At 42.4% G+C, this 20,896-nt stretch overlaps 1 protein-coding gene across 4 annotated transcripts in view; it reads right to left on the reverse strand.

The window, feature by feature from the left end:
* The window catches only part of PAK3 (p21 (RAC1) activated kinase 3), a 224,141-nt gene that overhangs the window by 134,204 nt on the left and 69,041 nt on the right, over positions 1–20,896 (reverse strand). The window contains exon 1 of one of the 4 annotated variants that reach the window (XM_089678266.1): positions 1,112–1,305. The exons of 2 other annotated variants lie outside the window; for them this stretch is intronic. The gene's annotated coding sequence lies outside the window, so the exon portion shown is untranslated. Of the gene's footprint in view, positions 1–1,100; positions 1,306–20,896 lie in introns of those variants that run through there. One more of the 4 variants, XM_089678265.1, reaches the window with a different exon arrangement.

Below are 20,896 nucleotides of genomic sequence, written 5' to 3' on the forward strand. Positions count from 1 at the left end.
CCGTAACCCATCACATGCTCTAAGAAATCCTCTTTTCTGTTCAGATTGCTCTAACCTGGTGAAAAGTAAAAATCAGATTGGTATGGGTCACTACACCCGGTTTCTCTTCTGCAATGCACTATTAAATATACCTATGTATTATTAAACTAAAATGAAACAGATGTTTTGTTGTATTATGGGGTAAAAACAAAATCATGAAAAATCTCCTGTGACTACGGTCAGGACAGGTCAGAAAGGGTTAAGGACCAACACAGATAAGACTGTCCCAGTGGTATAAGAACAGCAATTGTCAGAGCTGAAATCCTTCTTCCCAGCAGGTTGATGACAGAGAGGGGAGTGTGTGTACACTGACAGCCTCACCAATGGAGCAGGGAGCAAGGCTTGGACAAAGGCTAATATGCATATGGGGGCCTATTACTAAGCTTCCCAGTCACAAGAGCAGAAGAGCAGGTGTCTTCACAGGGAGCACAAAAGGGGGAGAGGATAATGTATGCAAAGTGTATTTATGACCCATTCACAGAATCACACAGCAGATGGCAAAGATTGCAAGCTCTTTTGTACAGTCAAAATCCATTTGCTCAAAATATGTTTCATTCACTACAAAACGAATAACTAAACAACCATCAAACTGAACACCTCTGCACAACAATAAACATTTTAAATATTTATTAAAGCCCAACTGTTCATTTTTGGCTATATTCAGTATATATCTCATGCCATATATATACAGCTCCTTCTTATATCATATACTCAGCACCATCACTCCCAACACACAGGGGGCTACATATCCAGAGATATAGAAATCCTGCCTCCCGATAGACAAATATATAGGATGTGTACATAGACAGGTAAAACAATAAAGCCCACCATTGCCTGCCACATAGGCTCAGCAATACATCAGCTTCCAGATGAGATGCAGTGCCTGTAGAAAAGGGATCTCCTACATACAAATCCATGTAAACCACCGGGGTCTGTATATTGGATTCTGCAGGCTGCGCCAGAACTGGGAGAGACCAGAGCAGGCCATTGCTAGCTGAACACAGGACAGCATGGGCTGCTGCTGCAGCATGATCTGCTAAGAATAAAGGAGAGAGGATTACCTGACACACACCCTGGCATGTTGCATCCACTGTGTCCCTGCCACTGATGAAAGGGAAGCCCCAGATTAGTCCATCAGCAGAACTGCTGCCATCCTTTATCCAGCTCCTGACCTCCACTGCTCACATTAGTGGCTTGGATGCTTCAGCTACCTCCTTGCTGTTCCCTAGCCCATGATGTCACCATCTTTCTCCATCCCGGATTGGCTGCTAGGAGGCTGATAATAATACTACTAATAGCACTAGGAGGGCTGGGATAGGCAAATCTTTTGTTTCGAAGCAGGAAGTGCACAGAAACCTTTCAGAACAGAGGGAGGGAGCTTAAAAAATGTGATGCTTTCACTAACACCACCACGGCAGGCGGCATTGTGTGTGGCCAGAGGTGCAATTCCATCAGAAGCAAACACACTACAGTCTGCATAAACATAACCAATACATGAACACAGCACATTCCTCCTGTGTCTCTGCAGCAGACAGCTACTCAGCAGGATACACTGGATTCTGCTGCCTTACTCTACAGGGATCTGTAACACACTGCAGAGCTGAGCAAATACAGAATATCTCTTAGCAAACTAGATTCCCAGACTCTGACAATTCAGAACACCCTCTCAGGACAGCAGAGCAAAAGGCACTGATCACATGCAAAGTGCAATAACCCAAAACAACCAATCGAGAGCCAATCTACTGGATTCAGATCAATGTATGCTGATCTCTAACTGGCTGGTATGGACATTCCAGGGAACTGCCAATTTTTGATAATAACACCCCAGTCACATTGGGGGCGACTTGGCATGCGATTTGCATGCCATGAGACTTGCAAATCGTATGCCAAGTCACACCCTATTGTCCGCTATTAGAGCGGTCATATCGGTGGGGTTCTGACTTGGTCAGAGCTGCACCAATTTCTAAAGCAGTGCATACACTACTTTTGGTGCGATGTGCATAGAAATCTGTGTCAGATGTCTTGCAAATCGCACCTCAAATTGGCAGGTCACCCAGCTTTGAAATTGTGCAACTTCACTGTAAATCGCACGATTTCAAAATCGGCTTTGATGTGACCGGGGTGTTAAAGCAGTATCAAACCCAAAAGCAAACATTTCTTATAATACAGCTTACCAATCCTTCGATGTAATGGCTGCATTTGTTTTCTTTTTAGCCTTTCATTTATTTTCACCTGGTGAGCCAACCAGTAAGTCTCATGCTTTTCAACAAAACAAGCTCTCCTAAAAATGTAGCAGTTAGAGGAATGAGACCAACCATTCACCACTGACAGGGGTGCTTACAATAATCAACTTTTATTTATACAAAATCTTTACCCCAAAAGAAAAAAAACTGTTGCTGTAACAGTGTTAGATGGAGTTTGGCCTCAATTTGTTAGTGTATGTAAATCTGCTGGTACATCTAACACTCCTCTCCCCCCAGACTGTCAATGCTGCTATCCAAAGATGTCCCTTTGCTCCTTCACCCAGAGCGGGGGTACTCTGATACAAGAGGTGTGTTACTGGCCAAATCACCAGGTGAAAACAGAGCAGAAAAGCAACCACATCTAAGGATTGAGAAGGTGTAATAAGTGACATTTTTGGTTTTTAATATTGCTTAAGGCTTTACATCTGCTTTTTCTTTTTTTTTTTAAAGCACAATTTGCATGTGCTGCCACTGGGGTGTTGATGCACCAAAAAAAGCACCTGTAACATTTTTCCTGATGCATGGAAACACACAGCAGTTGTGTACTGTCCCCATATAAAATAATGGCTTGTCGAGCATTGACACGTCAGAAAATGCACATTAAATCTCACAGGTGTGAACAGGGACATCAATAAAAAAATGCAAGTAAAAACACAGAAAAATCAATTACTTTAAATGCTTACCTAAGGTGTTGTTTCTTTTCATAAATTATTTTTTATTCACTTGCCTTGCGGCAATGAACTTGCAAGAAATTGTGACTAGCCAATTCCCTAGCACAGTCCCTTCCCTTCTTGCACATCATAGCCCTGTCTGTGCTGGCCCAGCTTTTCCACCCCTCCCATCACCTCCCTACATATTCTTATTGCTATTATGTAGCTGCTGAGAGAAAAGCAAAGGGGAATATATCACAGTGTGATCTGAATGTCAGCTTCGTGGCTGCTGGGAATGCTGGCATCACATCTATGGCGACACACAAAAGCAGTCTTAGGGCTTTAGGATGTCTATACAGGAGAGCATTTTACAGATACATAACATAAATAAAAAAAGGTTTTGTTGACACATACAGTAATCCTCACAAAAGATTGTTTTTTTAAATAAATGGCTTAGTGACAAAGTCTCTTTTTTTAGAACATACACATTAATATCTTCTTTAGATCCTCTAACAACTATGTCGGGCTTGTGTGATTGGATATAAACTGAATGGACTGTTATGTGGCTCTGTAACCTTCGAAAAGCATTGGCATTTGTGGCTGGAGTTGGCCGCCATTGAGAGATTATCATTTTTTAGAAGTCTGTTGTTCAGAGTTACATAGTTACATAGTTATTCTGGCTGAAAAAAGACAAAAGTTCATCCAGTTCAACCATAAAAAAAAAAAGTTTTAAACCTACACCCACAGTTGATCCAGAGGAAGGCAAAAAAACCCAGCAAAGCATGATCCAATTTGCTCCTGCAGGGGAAAAAAATTCCTTCCTGATCCCCCGAGAGGCAATCGGATATTCCCTGGATCAACTTTACCTATAAATAGTATCCAGTTATATTCTGTGTATCTAAGAAAGGATCCAGGCCTTTTTTAAAGCAATCCACTGAGCTGGCCAGAACCAACTCTTGAGGGAGTCTATTCCACATTTTCACAGCTCTTACTGGGAAGAAACCTTTCTGTGTTTGGAGATTACATTTCTTTTCCTCCAGACGTAAAGAGTGCCCTCTTGTCCTCTGTGATGACCTCAGGGTGAATAACTCTACACCGAGTTCACTATATGAACCACAGATGTATTTATACATGTTGATCATATCTACCCTTAATCTCCTCTTCTCAAGAGAGAATAAATTTGATTCCTCTAATCTTTCCTCATAGCTGATCTCCTCCATGCCTCTTATCAGTTTGGTTGCCCTTCTCTGTACTTTCTCCAGTTCCCCAATGTTCTTTTTGTGAACTGGTGCCCAAAACTGAACTGCATATTCCAGGTGAGGTCTTACACTTATTCTTACAGGAATACACCAATGCGCAAAATAAACTGTACTATACATTACATTCCCAAGACTGCCAACTCTGTACACTATATTTTCTAGCTGTGATTGGTCATAGCTTGTCACATGGTACAAGGCTTTTGTGAATAGCCTTGTACCATGTGACCTCTGTGATCATTCACAGATTTCACACATAGTAAGCAATGATGTCACAAGTGACATCTTGCTTACTACTTTGCATGTGATCACTGATTGGCCAATCAGTGATCACATGATCGGGACCTCGTACAGAGGTCCCGTCCGACGATCGGTGTTTCACTGTGTCCGATCGGTGTTTTCACTGTGTGACACAGCGGGCACCGGATCGCGGTGCTGCGCGCTCCCAGGGAGCGCGCACAAGCAGGGTACGGGGAGGTCGTTTATAAACGGCCACCTGACCCTGCAGTGCCACCGTCCGGCCGTTTATATACAACGGCCGGTCGGGAAGTGGTTAATACAAGAGAGGATTTTGCTCGCTTTAGAAACCACAGCTTGGCATTGCATGCCATTATTAATCTTGTGATCTACCAGAACCCCCAGATCCTTTTCCATCATTGATTCCCCCAGTTGTACTCCCCCTAGTATGTATGATGCATGCATATTCTTAGCCCCCAAGTGCAGAACCTTACATTTATCAACATTAAACCTCATTTGCCATATAGTTGCCCAATTAAACAGTGCATTGAGGTCAGCTTGTAAGTTGGAGACATCCTGTAAGCATGTTATTCTACTTCACAGCTTGGTGTCATCTGCAAAGACTGAAATGGGATTTTTAATTCAGACCCTATATAGTTTATAAATAAATTAAAACGTAAGGGTCCCAACACTGAACCTTGGGGTACACCACTGACAACCCTAGACCATTCAGAGTATGAATCATTACCCACTACTCTTTGAATACGATCTTTTAGCCAGTTTTCTATCCATTTATATATGGATTTTTCTAAGCCTGTAAACTTTGCCTTACACATTAGCCGTGTGTGGGGAACTGTGTCAAACACTTTTGCAAAATCCAAGTATACTCAGAGTGAGGCTTGGAGAACAGGAGCTCTGTGGCTCATCAGCAGGGATGAGATCACATGTTTGGATCCTAGACTGACCCACCTGAGCTATCCCGCCAAAAATTTGTCACTGCACACCACCAATCATACCCTGCCCCACAACCATATGTATACACACCCCTTGCACACATGCAGCTGCAATGCAGGGAATGACTTGGACACTTATGATTGGAGGGTGCGCAGTGACAAGTTTCTGGAGTGATAGTTCTAGGGTTGCTACCTCATTCCTTTAAAACTGAACACATATTAATTACACAGGTTCTGAGGCTAAGTAAGGGCTCGTTCACACTTGGCTGTATTACCAACGTTTGCCAAGCGCCCCTATAGCATTTGGCAAGCGTTGGTCCGGCGTTTGCGGAGCATTTTTAACACTCGGCAAACGCCGCATGCGTGGTTTAGCGGCGGTTGCTAGGCGTTTGCCGAGCGTTAATAACGCCCCACAAACGCCTATAATGCAGTTTGAGTGGTGTTACCCCTCAGCAAACACCCGCAAACGCGACGCAAATGCCGGCCGGGCGTTTGCGGAGCGGTACCATAGACGAGAATAGGAAGCTTCAACGCCTCCTGACTCGACCAGAGGCGTCCGTTTTGCCGCGACGCAAACGCTCCCGTTAGAACAGAACCATGTGCTGTAATGTGCAGAATTGGCAGAGGCGTTTGGGAAGCAGTAAAAACGCTTCCCAAACGCCTCTCTGCCGCCTGCACACAGCGCTAGTGTGAACGTAGCCTTAATGCACACAAGGCATTAAGAGAGTTTAATTACCACCTTAATCAGTCCCAGAACCTGGGTAACTAATATGTGTTTGGTTTTAAAGGGATGAGATGGCAACCCTAGATAGTTCCTGCAGCTTCAGACAAGGATCCCAACACACCTGAGCTCATCCCTACTCTGCAGGTGATACATGATGGAGAGGACTTGCTACAATGCAAGGAGCGGAAGTGATATTTTTTTACAACTGACTTACGCTGCAGTATGCTCCCCCACTGACAGTACAAAATAAGTAGCTTTACTATAGGATCACCTGTGGATAGGGTTGCCAACTCATCTCTTTAGAACTGAACACATATTAATAATGCAGGTTTTGTAGTTGATTAAGGTGGTAATTAAACTCACGGAGTGCCTTATCCGCATTAAATTAGCCTCGGAACCTGTGTAATTAATGTGTTCGGTTTTAAAGGGATGAGGTGGCAACCCTACCTGTGGATGAACTGGGCACTGTGGACTTTCTTGGATTTGTATCTGGCACAGTGCGTGACTGCAGTATTATACTGGGGGCATGTGCTTGGGCAGAAGCAGCGCTATCATCTTTTATGTTGTACTTATGCAATCTAGATGGTGATAGGACCTTGCTGGCAGCCCCTTAATGATGTTAGCGCTTTATTCTTCTCATTATTATTGGTTTACTTTCTGTTATTAGGTGACATCACTCTGTTTCTGTCCCACAATTGTTCTTCTACGTTGTCACCATGTCACAGAGGCTTACAATGGAGACTATACAGTGTGTGGCTGTTTTAAATACACATTGTTCTGGCATGGTCCACTGTTATCACCATCAGGATACCCACTTTGAAATAGTTATATATTTAATTAGAACCAATTAAAAAAAAATTTCCTCTGGAAAAAAGTGTTCTCTTCATTACAGACACCAGCTACCCCTAATTCCCAAGGGCAGTCACAAGTTTTTTGTCCCACATATGTCCTTGGCTTTTGAGCTTTGATCAACATAATAAACAAGAAAAAGTCAAACACATTCTGGCCATCTGTGTAAAAGCAAGAAGCTGCAAGTGAACTTTGGCAAGGCAAATATTTGGGGTCTGAGGTATCCCTTTGCAGAGATGTAGTCACTTTTTCTTGCATGAGCAAGGTGACAGTGTCATTTTATTATCTTTTAAACTTATTGCTAATGTTGACAGAGCAGAGCAGAAAGCATACTGACCACCACTACACTGATCCACTGACCACCGCTGAACCCAAACACTGATTTACTGACCTCCACTGCGCCAACACACTGATCCACTGACCGCTGCTGCGCCAACACACTGATCCACTGACCTCTGCTGTCCCAACACACTGATCCACTGACCTCTGCTGTGCCAACACACTAATCCATTGACCTTCGCTGCGCCCACACACTGATCCACTGACAACCACTACACCCACACACTGATCCACTGACCACCACTGCACCCACACACTGATCCACTGACCACCACTGCACCCACACACTGATCCACTGACAACCACTACACCCACACACTGATCCACTGACCACCACTGCACCCACACACTGATCCACTGACCACCACTGCACCCACACACTGATCCACTGACCACCACTACACCCACACACTGATCCACTGACCACCACTGCACCCACACACCGATCCACTGACCACCACTGCACCCACACACTGATCCACTGACCGCCACTACACCCACACACTGATCTACTGACCACCACTGCACCCACACACTGATCCACTGACCACCACTACACCCACACACTGATCCACTGACCACCACTGCACCCACACACTGATCCACTGACCACCACTACACCCACACACTGACCCACTGACCACCACTACACTGATCCACTGACCACCACTACATCCACACACTGATCCACTGACCACCACTGCACCCACACATGGATGCACTGACCAACACTAAACCCACACACTGATCCACTGAAAACCACTGCACCCACACACTGATCCACTACACCCACTACACTGATCCACTGACCACCACTACATCCACCCACTGATCCACTGACCACCACTGCACCCACACACTGATCCACTGACCACCGCTGCACCCACACACTGAATTACTGACCTCCGCTGCGCCCACACACTGATCCACTGTCCTCTGCTGCGCCAACACACTGATCTTCACTGCGCCCACACACTGATCCACTGACCACCGCTGCACCCACACACTGATCCACTGACCACCACTACACCCACACACTGATCCACTGTCACTGCTGCGCCCACAAACTGATCCACTGACCTCTGCTGCGTCCACACATTGACCACCACTGCACCTGATGGATACTGCACCCACACACTGATCTACTGACAACCACTACACCTGCACATTGATCCACTGGCCACCACTACACTCACACACTGTTCCACTGACCATCACTGCACCCACATACCCATCCATTGACTACCACTGCACCCACACATTGATCCACTGACCAACACTGCACCCACATATGAATCCACTGCATCCACATACTTATCCATTGACTACCACTGCATCCACACACAAATGTACTGACCACCACTACACCCATACATTGATCCACTGACCACCACTACACACAATGATCTACTAACTGCCACTGCACCCACTAACTTTTGGACTGTGGCCAAACACTTGTTCACTGCCACTGCAGTGGTGCTCTTCTCCACTTCTAAACTAACCACCATTGTACCTGTGCACCTCTTTGGCCACTACTGTACTAAGCATATCTCCACCAACTACCAATGAACCATCATAATTCCTCACTGTATGGATTGTTACATAGTTAGTCTGGCTGAAAAAATACAAAAGTCCATCTAGTTCAACCATAAAAAAAGTTATAATCCTATACCCACAGGTGATCCAGAGGAAGGCAAAAAAAAACCCAGCAAAGCATGATCCAATTTGCTCCTGCTGGGAAAAAATTACTTTCCAATCCCCCAGGAGGCAATCAGATATTCCCTGGATCAACTTTACATATAAATGCTATTTTCCAGTTATATTCTGTGCATCTAGGAAAGAATCCAGGCCTTTTTTAAAGCAATCCACTGAACTGGCCAGAACCAACTCTTGAGGGAGCCTGTTCCACATTTTCACAGCTCACTTACTGTGAAGTAACTTTTCCGTATTTGGAGATTAAATCTCTTTTCCTCCAGATGTAAATAGCATCCCCTTGTCCTCTGTGATGACCTCAGGGTGAATAGCTCTACATCAAGTTTACTATATGAACCACTGATGTATTTATACATGTTGATGAGAGAATAAATCCAGTTCCTCTAATCTTTACTCATAGCTGAGTTCCTCTAATCTTTACTCATCTCCTCCATGCCTCTTATCAGTTTGGTTGCCCTTCTCTGTACTTTCTCCAGCTCCCCAATATTCTTTTTGTGAATTGGTGCCCAAAACTGAACTGCATATTCCAGATGAGGTCTTACACTTATTCTTACAGGAATACACCAATGCGCAAAATAAACTGTACTATACATTACATTCCCAAGACTGCCAACTCTGTACACTATATTTTCTATTCATACCTCTTGAAATAGAAATACAGTATTGCTTCTTCTTCAAATAACAGGCATACTTTTTTGCTTGTTACCTTTCAAATGTGATCTAGTCATGGTGTGGAAATCACGCGGGAACTGGCAATATCCACTGATTGGCCGGCTCTACCAATCCCTAATACCAGTGTCTCTGGATGAAAACACTTCCTACATGCTGACAGCATGCAGTGATCCGAAATAAGACTTGAAGCAAAACCAAACCTAGAGTGGGTGTTTGGTGAGAAGACTTTTTTAAGTTGTTTTTGGCAGCTATGGTGTTACGGCAGTAAGAGGGGTTAAAACTAAACAGAACTAAAGTTTGGCTCCTGGTCCACTTGTACTCTTTAGAGGCAGGTATGCACTAGTCTGGGACTGCAGGTTTCTTAGATGCTGTTGTACTGTATTACGTTAGTAAAATACCAGCTGATACATATATTTTTTTTATGATTCCTAAAATAACTCTTTGTCTGGGGGATATAACGACTTTGAAGACAGTACTTGCGTCATAAAGCACAATTAACAAGTTATATTTGTACATTAACCAGGGAAAGTGATATCTAGTTTACCTGTTTCAAAACAACAGTAAAGTGTGTTCTTTCTGTACCTAGGAATTTTACTGGTATATGTGTACTCCAGGGCCGGACTGACCATTTGGAAACCCGGGCACTGCCCGAGGGCCCGGGGTCAGTAGGGGGCCCCATGACATGCTCCTGGTACCTTTTTCATAGGCTTTTTTGAGTTTGGGCAAGGACCAGGGACTCCATGATCCCCTATTGCCCGGGGGCCCCATGAGTTGTCAGTCCGCCCCTGGTGTACTCATAAGATAAACATAACCCAGTTTGCAAAATAAGTATGCATTTGGTCATTCACACATTGTTCATATACAGTGGGGATCGAAAGTTTGGGCACCCCAGCTAAACATTTGTATTAATGTGCATAAAGAAGCCAAGAAAAGATGGAAAAATCTCCAAAAGGCATCAAATTACAGATTAGACATTCTTATAATATGTCATCAAAAGTTAGATTTTATTTCCATCATTTACACTTTCAAAATAACAGAAAACAAAAAAATGGCATCTGCAAAAGTTTGGGCACCCTGCAGAGTTAATATCTTGTACTGCCCCCTTTGGCAAGTATCACAGCTTGTAAACGCTTTTTGTAGCCAGCCAAGAGTCTTTCAATTCTTGTTTGAGGTATCTTTGCCCATTCTTCCTTACAAAAGTCTTCCAGTTTTTTGAGATTTCTGGGCTGTCTGTCACGCACTGCTCTTTTAAGGTCTATCCATAGATTTTCAATTATGTTGAGGTCAGGAGATTGTGAAGGCCATGGCAAAACCTTCAGTTTACGCCTCTTGATGTAATCCCCCGTGGATTTCGAGGTGTGTTTAGGATCATTATCCATTTGTAGAAGCCATCCTCTCTTTAACTTCAGCTTTTTCACAGATGGCATCAAGTTACCATCCAAAATTTGCTGAAATTTTATTGAATCCATTTTTCCTTCTACTCGTGAGATGTTCCCTGTGCCACTGGCTGCAACACAACCCCAAAGCATGATTGATCCAACCCCATGCTTAACAGTTGGACAGAGGTTCTTTTCATTAAATTCTGTGCCCCTTCTTCTCCAAACGTACCTTTGCTCATTCCAGCCAAAAAGTTCAATTTTAACCTCATCGGTCCACAGAACTTGTTTCCAAAATGCATCAGGCTTGTCTATATGTTCATTTGCAAAGTTCAAACGATGATTTTTGTGGTGAGGACGTAGAAGAGGTTTTCTTCTGATGACTCTTCCATGAAGACCATATTTGTACAAGTATCTCTTTATAGTGGAATAGTGTACCACAACTCCAGTGTCTGCTAGATCTTTCTGGAGGGATCGTGCAGTCAAACGTGGGTTTTGAATTGTTTTTCTCACAATCCTGCGAGCTGTTCTGTCTGATATTTTTCTTGGTCTTCCAGATCTTGCTTTAACTTCCACTGTTCCTGATGACTGCCATTTCTTAATTACATTCCGAACAGAGGATATTGACATCTGAAAACGCTTTGCTATCTTCTTATAGCCTTCTCCAGCTTTGTGAGCGTCAACTATTTTCAGTTTCAGTTTTCTAGACAACTGCTTAGAAGAACCCATGGTGCTGATTGTTGGGGCAAAGTCAGATGAGTCTGGGCATTTAAAACCTTTGAGATTGACATCACCTGGTCTTCCCAGACGATGATTGAGAACAATCCATGACACTGGCAGGTCTCAGCTTGGCAAAGGGGGCAGTGCATGCTATAAATTCTGCAGGGTGCCCAAACTTTTGCAGATGCCATTTTTTTGTTTTCTGTTATTTTGAAAGTGTAAATGATGGAAATAAAATCTAATTTTTGTTGACATATTATAAGAATGTCTAATCTGTAATTTGATGCCTTTTGGAGATTTTTCCATCTTTCCTTGGCTTCTTTATGCACATTAATACAAATTTTTAGCTGGGGTGCCCAAACTTTCGATCCCCACTGTATTCTTCAATTCACCGTTCTGAAAATTCTACATTAAAGTGGTTTTAAAGGCAGAAGGTTTATTACCTTAATGCATTCTCTCAAGCAGCTCCACCCAACCACCTCTTATACTTAACTGAGCCCAATCACAATCAGCAATGTGCACAATAGCAGAGGCTCTCCTGACTTTCTCTCAGACACAGCCAGTGAGGAGGGAGTGTGGGGCTAGGCCAAGCCGAGCCGCACTCTGTGTGTCCTATGAACACGCAGAGCCGGCTTGGGAGCAAGCAGGCATGAATGCCCTCATACCAAGTGACTTGCTATGGTGGCACTCAGGGAAGGGGCCAGGAGCACTGATGGGGGACCCAAAAAGAGGAGGATCGGCGCTGCTCTGTGCAAAACCACTGCTCAGAGCAGTTTAACATGTTATTTTTTAAAAAATAAAACATTATCTTTTACAATAACTTACAGTATAAGTCTCTAGTGAAACAGACTCCGTCACTGGGGGCAGGAGTGGACACTCCTGTAGGTATTAATTGTAGACACCAGGCGTGCCAGAGCCTAACCTTCCTTCTCCTTCCAACCTACTTACCACAGTCATCACAAAAGGAATAAACTATAGTCCAAGTCCCAGTACAGAGCCAGGTGCATTAGCTGGGATAACCACAAAGAATAATAGTAATTCCCACCTGCATTTCAGGGCAGAAAGTGGTGAACTGGCTAAACACTCTTTGGCAGTCCCTATCCTTACTATTTCAGCTCCATGCTTTTACATTGAAATGAATGGACCATAGGCCGGCAGCAAGCCAGGAAACTACAGTAAATACAGAGGTATGAAAAGATCTGGTTGTAGGCGTGCATTTGGGGAGGTCCTGCATAAGTGCTCTTATCCGTTAAATACATAAAGCTGTTTATATTATATCATATTATCCCTATGTATACTAACTTCAAATATCTTCACTATTATATTAATAATTTTTCTACTATTTATTATTGGATTATGTGAAGATAGTTTAAAAAATGTTACAATCTCAGTACTCTACTCTTACAGGTAAGCACCCATGGAACGCTCAATGCAAAGGCACATTTAAAGGAAATGTTCACCTTTTGCTAAAAAATAATGAATTCCCCTTTTTCTTGCAGGTAAAAAAATGTAAATTTATTATTTTTTATTGCAGGTCCCTGTAAACCAGGGGTCTCAAAACTATGGCCCTCCAGCAGTTGAAGTACTACAAGTCTCATCATGCCTCTGCCTCTGGGAGTCTTGCCTGTTGCTGTCAAGAGTCTTGCAAGGCCACATGGGAGGCGATCAGCAAATTGCTTTTGCCATGCAGGTCTCCTGCAGAGTGTCAGTATATCTTTTAAATAGCAATCATAAAGAGAACTAATTATAATGCTAATCGTTTATTGATTAAAGGTATGAACACTGCACTAAAAACCTTTCTTCAAAACTAGCAAAAGTGTTCCCATTCTGGGCACAGGGTGAACCTTGGCTGCTTTAAGCTTAATTTCACATTTAGCATCCCAATCACAGCTCAAAAGTATAGGAAGCAGACCTGTTATTTGGTGGGTAACAGCTGAACCAGGCACATTTTGAACCCTCTATGGCCAACTTTAGCAGCTTTGTTCAACGGAGCTCTAATTCTTAAAGGGGAACTAAACCCATTGATTTAAAGAATTCCTAAAATAGTTACATTCAAGGCATGCTTTGAATGACAATGGTCCCAGTTTCTTGATGATTTTAACTGAACTGTCAAGCCTTCAAATGGCTGGTGTCATAACTGGCTGCATCTGCAGCAGCATGGCAACTGCAGATGATAAGATTGCAGCTTCATTGACTATAAAGGATAGGAGGATTTTGTTACCCATTAGGGACAATAACTACCGTAATAACCAATCAAAAATCAATCTGCTAAAGTTCATAAAGATGAACTCCTATTAGTTTCTATTGGTTACTACCAAGGTTGCTATCTACATTTTGTTCACAGACAGCTAACCAAAAAAAGCAAACACCTCAAAATGTTCACAGACACATTATAATAAAATGAAGATATCTTGATTGTGAGACCTGTCTATACAAATGGATGACACAGGAGACATATTTTACTGGATATATTATGCAACATGAGCTAAGGGTGTGTTGTGAAATCTTTTTATATAGTTTGAAGATCTATTTATAAAGTTTGGGAGTGCCAGGTCTTGTTTTGTTTGAGCCTAGATTCACACTACAGAGGTGCGGTAAATCCCATGTGATTCGCACAGGAACCGCACTGCATTCCTGTGCAAATCACATGCGATTTGTAATCGGTGCAATTAGAGCCATACATTTTGTATGGCTCTATTCGAACCACACCAAAAATGCACAGGACCCTTTTTTGGTCCGCATTCAATCGGATCACATAAGTAGTCACACCTATGCGATCCGATTCTGCACATCGCACCGCGTTTTGCGGACCGATGTCGGGGTGTTGTTAACTTAACATACACACCCGCATCTGTTCGTATGAACGGGATGTGATTGTGATGCGGTGTGGAATTTGCAGTGAAAACGTTGCGAATTCCGCACCGCATCAGTGTGAACCAGGGCTGAAAGGCCATAAAGCTAGCAGGCTATCAGGTCATGCAAGGTGCAGGTACTGCACAGCTGAACACCACATGATGAGTGCAATACCAGGTAGCTGAAAGACACATGGTGCTACAAAATAACTTGCTGAGACCCCCGGTCTGTAACGAGAGGCATTTTCTAATCTGCGGATGGTAAAAATGTTACATTGTCTTTATTTTGTAGACTCATCCTGCTAGTGGAGGAAAGGAAAGCAAGAACTAGTCTGACTGGTCTAACTAGATACACGTCCTCCTCACCACTTATTTGTTTTGCCTGTTTGCTTTGCTACTTCTTTCAAGTTGTAGAAGTATTACCAAATTGTCTAAAATTTATTCTGGAAATTCAGGAAACAGTCCAAAGTTTCTGTTCTGGAATGTTCCAAAATCTGACCATGAGGATTGAGATCAATGAGTTCATAATCAGTTATACACAAAAAAAAAGAAGGAAGAGCATTTTATCTACCCTTAAAGAAACAGAATTGTAGAGCGTCAGTCCAACAAAGTTGGAGCATGCCTAGATTAATTGCAACCCAGAGCAGACATTTTCTTTGCACCTCAATCCCGTATGCCACCCCATTTTTACAGCCACCCCATTTTTGTTATGCCCCCCTTTCTGTTGGTTGCTAGAATGCTGGCACAGCAATCAATTATGCTAATTTCTGGTCTCCAGCATCATAGCAACTATTGACACAGTGCCACCCAGCTGCCAGCATCCAGCAACCACTTAGTAATGTTTCTGTGTTTATAGTTTGGACACCCAAGTGCCGCCTTGCTTTGCCTCACTGACAACATGCCGCATGCATACCATATTTCAGTAATGTGTGGATACTGATAGGGTGCATCATTAACTGGTTTTAGCTTTCATCAGTTCTGCATCACAGTTTTCCCATCTGACTCTGCTCCCCATAATATGGACTTCCTTTCACCCTTGTGTAGCCAGAACATTGTCAAACCTTTAGCTGCGTGCAAAAATAATGAAACATCCTAGAAAATGACTTCACAGTAGTGTTTATATCTGTCATGCCTAACTGTTAGTCTGACCCTTTCCGTAACGTGGTCGTAAACCCTTAAACTGTATATACCCAGTGAAGTGGCTGGCCTCAGGTGATATACAAAGATGAAACAAATCCTCTTACATATGTTGTATCTGTTTATCTGCAGCACTCTCTCTTCCCCCCTTCCCATTACAGTACACAGGAACATGAACAGCTGTGGCTGGCAATCACAGGCTGTGTGCTAGGGTTCTCCAACCCTGAACAACGCAGCAGAGAGAACTCACACTCAGTGCTTTGGATAGAGACAAGTACACTGTATAGAAGGATATGCTTTGTTCATATTTCATGCATGAGGTTTGCAACCACTTTAACAATAACACTTACTCTACAATCTAAAATGAACACTTAACTTTTAATGGACTGCAAAATAAACATATATTGTAAGTCTCAAAATAACCCTTAAAGAGGACCTGTTATTGGACCTTTTATTTTATAACAAGTATCCTAAAAGATTACAAGTTCTTATTTCTATTCATGCTATATACTTGTAAGAGCCTCCCTTGCACAGACATCCCGAAGGCTTGAGACTGCTGCTGGGTGCCACCAACTTGGATGTGATAAGATGGCTATGACATGGCAGGAGGGAGGAGAAACTGAGGCAGCGTTAGGAAATCGACTCTTCCTAAAGTGGTTGAATGAATCAGCAAGAAAACGAACACAGAAAAAAAAAGCTGGAGTTCCACTTTCCAGAGTAAAAGTCCTAAAGCAAACATTGAAAGTGGGGCCTAAACTCTTATTTTTTTCTACTAGTTACCTTTTTTGGAAAAATGTCAGCCTTCCTAATTTTTTGTTTGTGTCCTCTTTAAAAAGCAACAACTTCTAGCTCTGTAAAGAGACCCTTCACCTGAAGTAATTGAGAGATTACATTAGGCCATCATCTTGCAAGTGTATACCCAAAACTGAAATGTTTATTTTTGGGTGGATTGATATATTAAAGCAAACCCGTGCTTTGTCTACACAACATATCTTTCCATTTCTCTTCCACTGCTCATTTCTGCAACTGGAATCAAAACACATACTTAGTACTTCCAGGTATGAAGGAGCATGTAACTTAATTTCCTTCCTCTAATGTGACAGAGCTGGTGATTGAAACTTGGCCCAGGGCTGTCACATGGGGGTGGGGGATAATGTTCTCTCAGTTATGAGGGCTCCAGCTAGAGCAGCTCTCAGACAGAATCAGGCTTCTTTACTCACTCTCAACAGCTCAACAGAGAAAAGGAAGAGTATGTGCTGTTGGGGTTTGGAGGAGAGGAGAGGAGAGCATTAATTCTTATCTGTTCCTTTGCCTTGCATGGCCAAATAACAAGTATGTTTTAATATATTATACACACTCACCGGCCACTTTATTAGGTACACCTTGCTATTACTGGATTGGACCCCCATTTGCCTTCAGAACTGCCTTAATTCTTCATGGCATAGATTCAACAAGGTGTTGGAAACATTATTCAGAGATATTGACATGATAGCATCACTCAGTTGCGGTAGATTTGTCGGCTGCACATCCATGATGCGAATCTCCCATTCCACCACATCCCAAAGGCACTCTACTGGATTGAGATCTGATGACTATGGAGGTCATTGGAGTACAGTGAGTTCATTGTCATGTTTGAGATGATTTGAGCTTTGTGACATGGTGCATTATCCTGCTGGAAGTAGCCATCAGAAGATGGGCACACTGTAGTCATAAAGGGATGGACATGGTCAGCAACAATACTCAGGTAGGCCGTGGTATTTAAACAATGCTCAGCTGGTACCAAGGGGCCCAAAGTGTGCCAAAAAAATACTCCCCACACCATTACACCACTAGCCTGAACTGTTGATACAAAACAGGATGGATCCATGCTTTCATGTTGTTTACTCCAAATTCTGACCCTACCATCTAAATGTCACAGCTGAAATTGAGACTCATCAGACCAAGCAATGTTTTTCCAGTCTTCTATTGACCCATTTTGGTGAGCCTGTCCAAAATGTAGGCTCCGTTTCCTGTTCTCAGCTGACAGAAATGGCACCCGGTGCGGTCTTCTGCTGCAGCCCATCTGCTTCAAGGTGTGATGTGTTGTGATTGTAAGGAGTGGTCATTTGAGTTACTGTTGCCTTTCTATCATTTCGAACCAGTCTGCCCATTCTCTTCTGACCTCTGACATTAAAAAAGGCATTTTCGTCCACACAACTTACACCACTGTAAAACCTTGAGGTGGTTGTGTGTGAAAATCCCAGATCAGCAGTTTTTGACCAGCCCGTCAGGCACCAACAACCATGCCATGTTCAAAGTTATTTAAATCCCCTTTCTTGTCCACTCTGATGGAACTTCATAAAGTTGTCTTCACCATGTCTAGATGCCTAAATGCAAGTTGCTGCCATGTGATTGGCTGATTAGCAATTTGTGTTACCAAGCAATTGAGCAGGTATACCTAATTAAGAGGCCAGTGAGTGTATATTCTATTTTCAGCAGCATGAACCATTTAATTTGAAATATGCACTAAGGTCTTTTTATAGCATGTACAACCTAACCAAAGAGAAGGTTTGATTGCCTGGCTGGAGATAATGATTTTGTACAGGTGCACACTGCAGTACAAAATTGTTCCCCGCTTCCCTGAACCTTCAGAATAATTCACTGTAAAATAATCGCTGGCAGGTTCTTGTTGTGAAATAGGACGCTGAGAAAAACAAGCCAAAATTTCACTATGTCTTTGCAATCAGTGATTATGAGGAACATCCATGTCTGTCTGCTAAATAAGGCTTTTATATTCTGTTTTGTAGGAAAATGCAGCTGATTTTAGAAGGAGAGAACAAGGAGGATTAGAGATCAAAGGATATAGCCAAGCACTGGAGGATAAAGTTTAATGTAAAGTAAAAGTTATTAACTGTGCAGCTTGTGGTTTTTCATATTAAACAATGTTGATCTGATGCATAAAAAAGATCTTTACGACTTTTCACATACTTTATTTGTTGGAGTTTTGAACATCTGATATCTTTCATTTTTTTCCGCTTAATGCATTATTATATTTTGTATGAAATTTCTGTCATGGTAACTTTGTGTCACAAAGTTTTTTAGTATAAATTTATTGTGCAATCACACCTGTTTTATATTTTGATTAATTAGTTGATTTCTGGAAAAAGGCTCAGTATTTTCATGAAAAAAGTTTGCATAAGATTGGTGAAAAGTGCTTTTGGTGCGTGAAAAAAAAATTGAAGATATTTGGCATGAATGACATATTTGACGTATCTGGCACCAAGATTTTGGCACTGCATGCTCTTGGCATGGAAACTGCATGATGATAGCATAGCACAAGGTATGTTGTAGAATACGGTGTTAGGTGTTGTGGTAGAGGTATTTATACAAAAGTAAATATTAATTACTCAAGTTTACCTTAGATTGTGGTATTAATTAAAAGTGCATTTAGAAACATTTTACCAATACCTAGAGCCGGCCATAGATGGTTTCGAATCTTGGCCGATTCAACAGGAACTGGACAAGATTCAAACCATCTATGGGCAGGCTGATTGTACCCAAATCGATTGTTGTATAACTTAGGTACAACCAGCCTGTCAGATTATTCATGCAATTTGCTAGCAATAATCAGTGTTCTCCTGGTGTGGACGCACCCCAACCTTCCCACTGGAAGCACACAATAGCTCCATGGGAGGGGGCAATTTTCTTTCCTGCAACCTGTTGTTGCAGGAAAGCAAATCCCAACATCTATGGCCAGCTTAACTGTCCCAGATATCTCTTGTACTGCAATATAAAGGCTTGGAGCGGAAAGGGTCACCCCTTTAATCAAACTGGTCTTAAAACACTGCACAGATAGCTGGCTGATAGGAGTAGAGAGCACAGGGCTGACCTCATCAGTGCGTTACTGCTCCGTTACTATCCAATTATAGGCTAGATTGACTCTTCACCAAACTGTATTGTTTTAGACAAAAGAGTAGTGAAATTGAGAAAAGGAAGGTCAAAATCTGACTGTGCTGTCTAACAGGGATGACTGGAATGGAAAACTAGCTGAACGTAATTGTTTTAATCCCCCAGCCTTACACTCTCCTGTCCCTGATCCAGCAAAATCTCTGCTCTGCAGCTTCCTCTGCACTGCAAGAAACTCACTTCTGATATAATAGTACTTTCTGGAAGCATACTGCATAATTTACATAGGGAATAAATGTTTCCCAGACACCATTTTTAAAATGATTCTGTTATATAAATAGGCAAAGTTGATCGGATATGGTTCATTTGTCCATACTTCCTTCTAAAATAAAGAAGATTAAAGAACATAGGAGCAAGGATTAGCCCCGGCCCACACCAATGCGACACTGAAATCATGCTACTCCATTTGAAGTAGCGTGATTTCAAAGCAGCGGACCCGGTGCAATCTCATATGCGGCTTGCCTGACATCTGTGCGATTTCATGCAAAGATGTCAATGCAAGTTGCCAAAAATAGTGCAGAAATTATTTTCAAAATTGGTGCAACACAGACGGAGTCAGAGTCACAACGGTTTGAACAGTTGCATTGCTGACAATAGGGTGCGACTTGTCATGCAATTTGGAACTTTCAAGTCACATAACAAGTCACACTGGCATGAAAGGGGGCTTTAACAAATTATCCTTCCAATACCTAAAGCAGTATTAAACCCAAAACCAAAAATATAATATATTGCAGCTTGCCAATCATCACAAGTTGTGACTGCATTAGTTTTCTTTTCTTAGGCTTCTTCCCCTCTGTTTTCACCTGGTGATTCAGCCAGTAACATGCCTCCTGTATTAGAGTGGCCTCATTCTGGATGAAGGAGCAAAGGAAGCACCTCTGGAGAGCAGCATTGGGGGGGGAGGGGGGAGTGTTCGATGTAAACTACTAGCAGATTTAGATACACTAACAAGTTCTAACCAAATGTCAGCTCACACAGCAGTTACAGTAACATTTTTTTTTCTTTTGGGATAAAGGTTTTACATACAGTAAATCAAATAAAGCTGATCATTGCATGAACTCCTGCCACTTCTACATTTGCAGAAGAACTTGTTCTGTTGAAAAACAACAGACTTACTGCCAGATCACCAGGTGACAATAAAGGGAAAATACTACAAAGAAAATGAATGCAGCTAAGAATTGGCAAGTTACA

Source organism: Staurois parvus, unplaced genomic scaffold, assembly GCF_062004578.1.
Source record: "Staurois parvus isolate SC_StPar_1 unplaced genomic scaffold, SC_StPar_1.0 ptg000202l, whole genome shotgun sequence".
NCBI lineage: Eukaryota > Metazoa > Chordata > Amphibia > Anura > Ranidae > Staurois > Staurois parvus.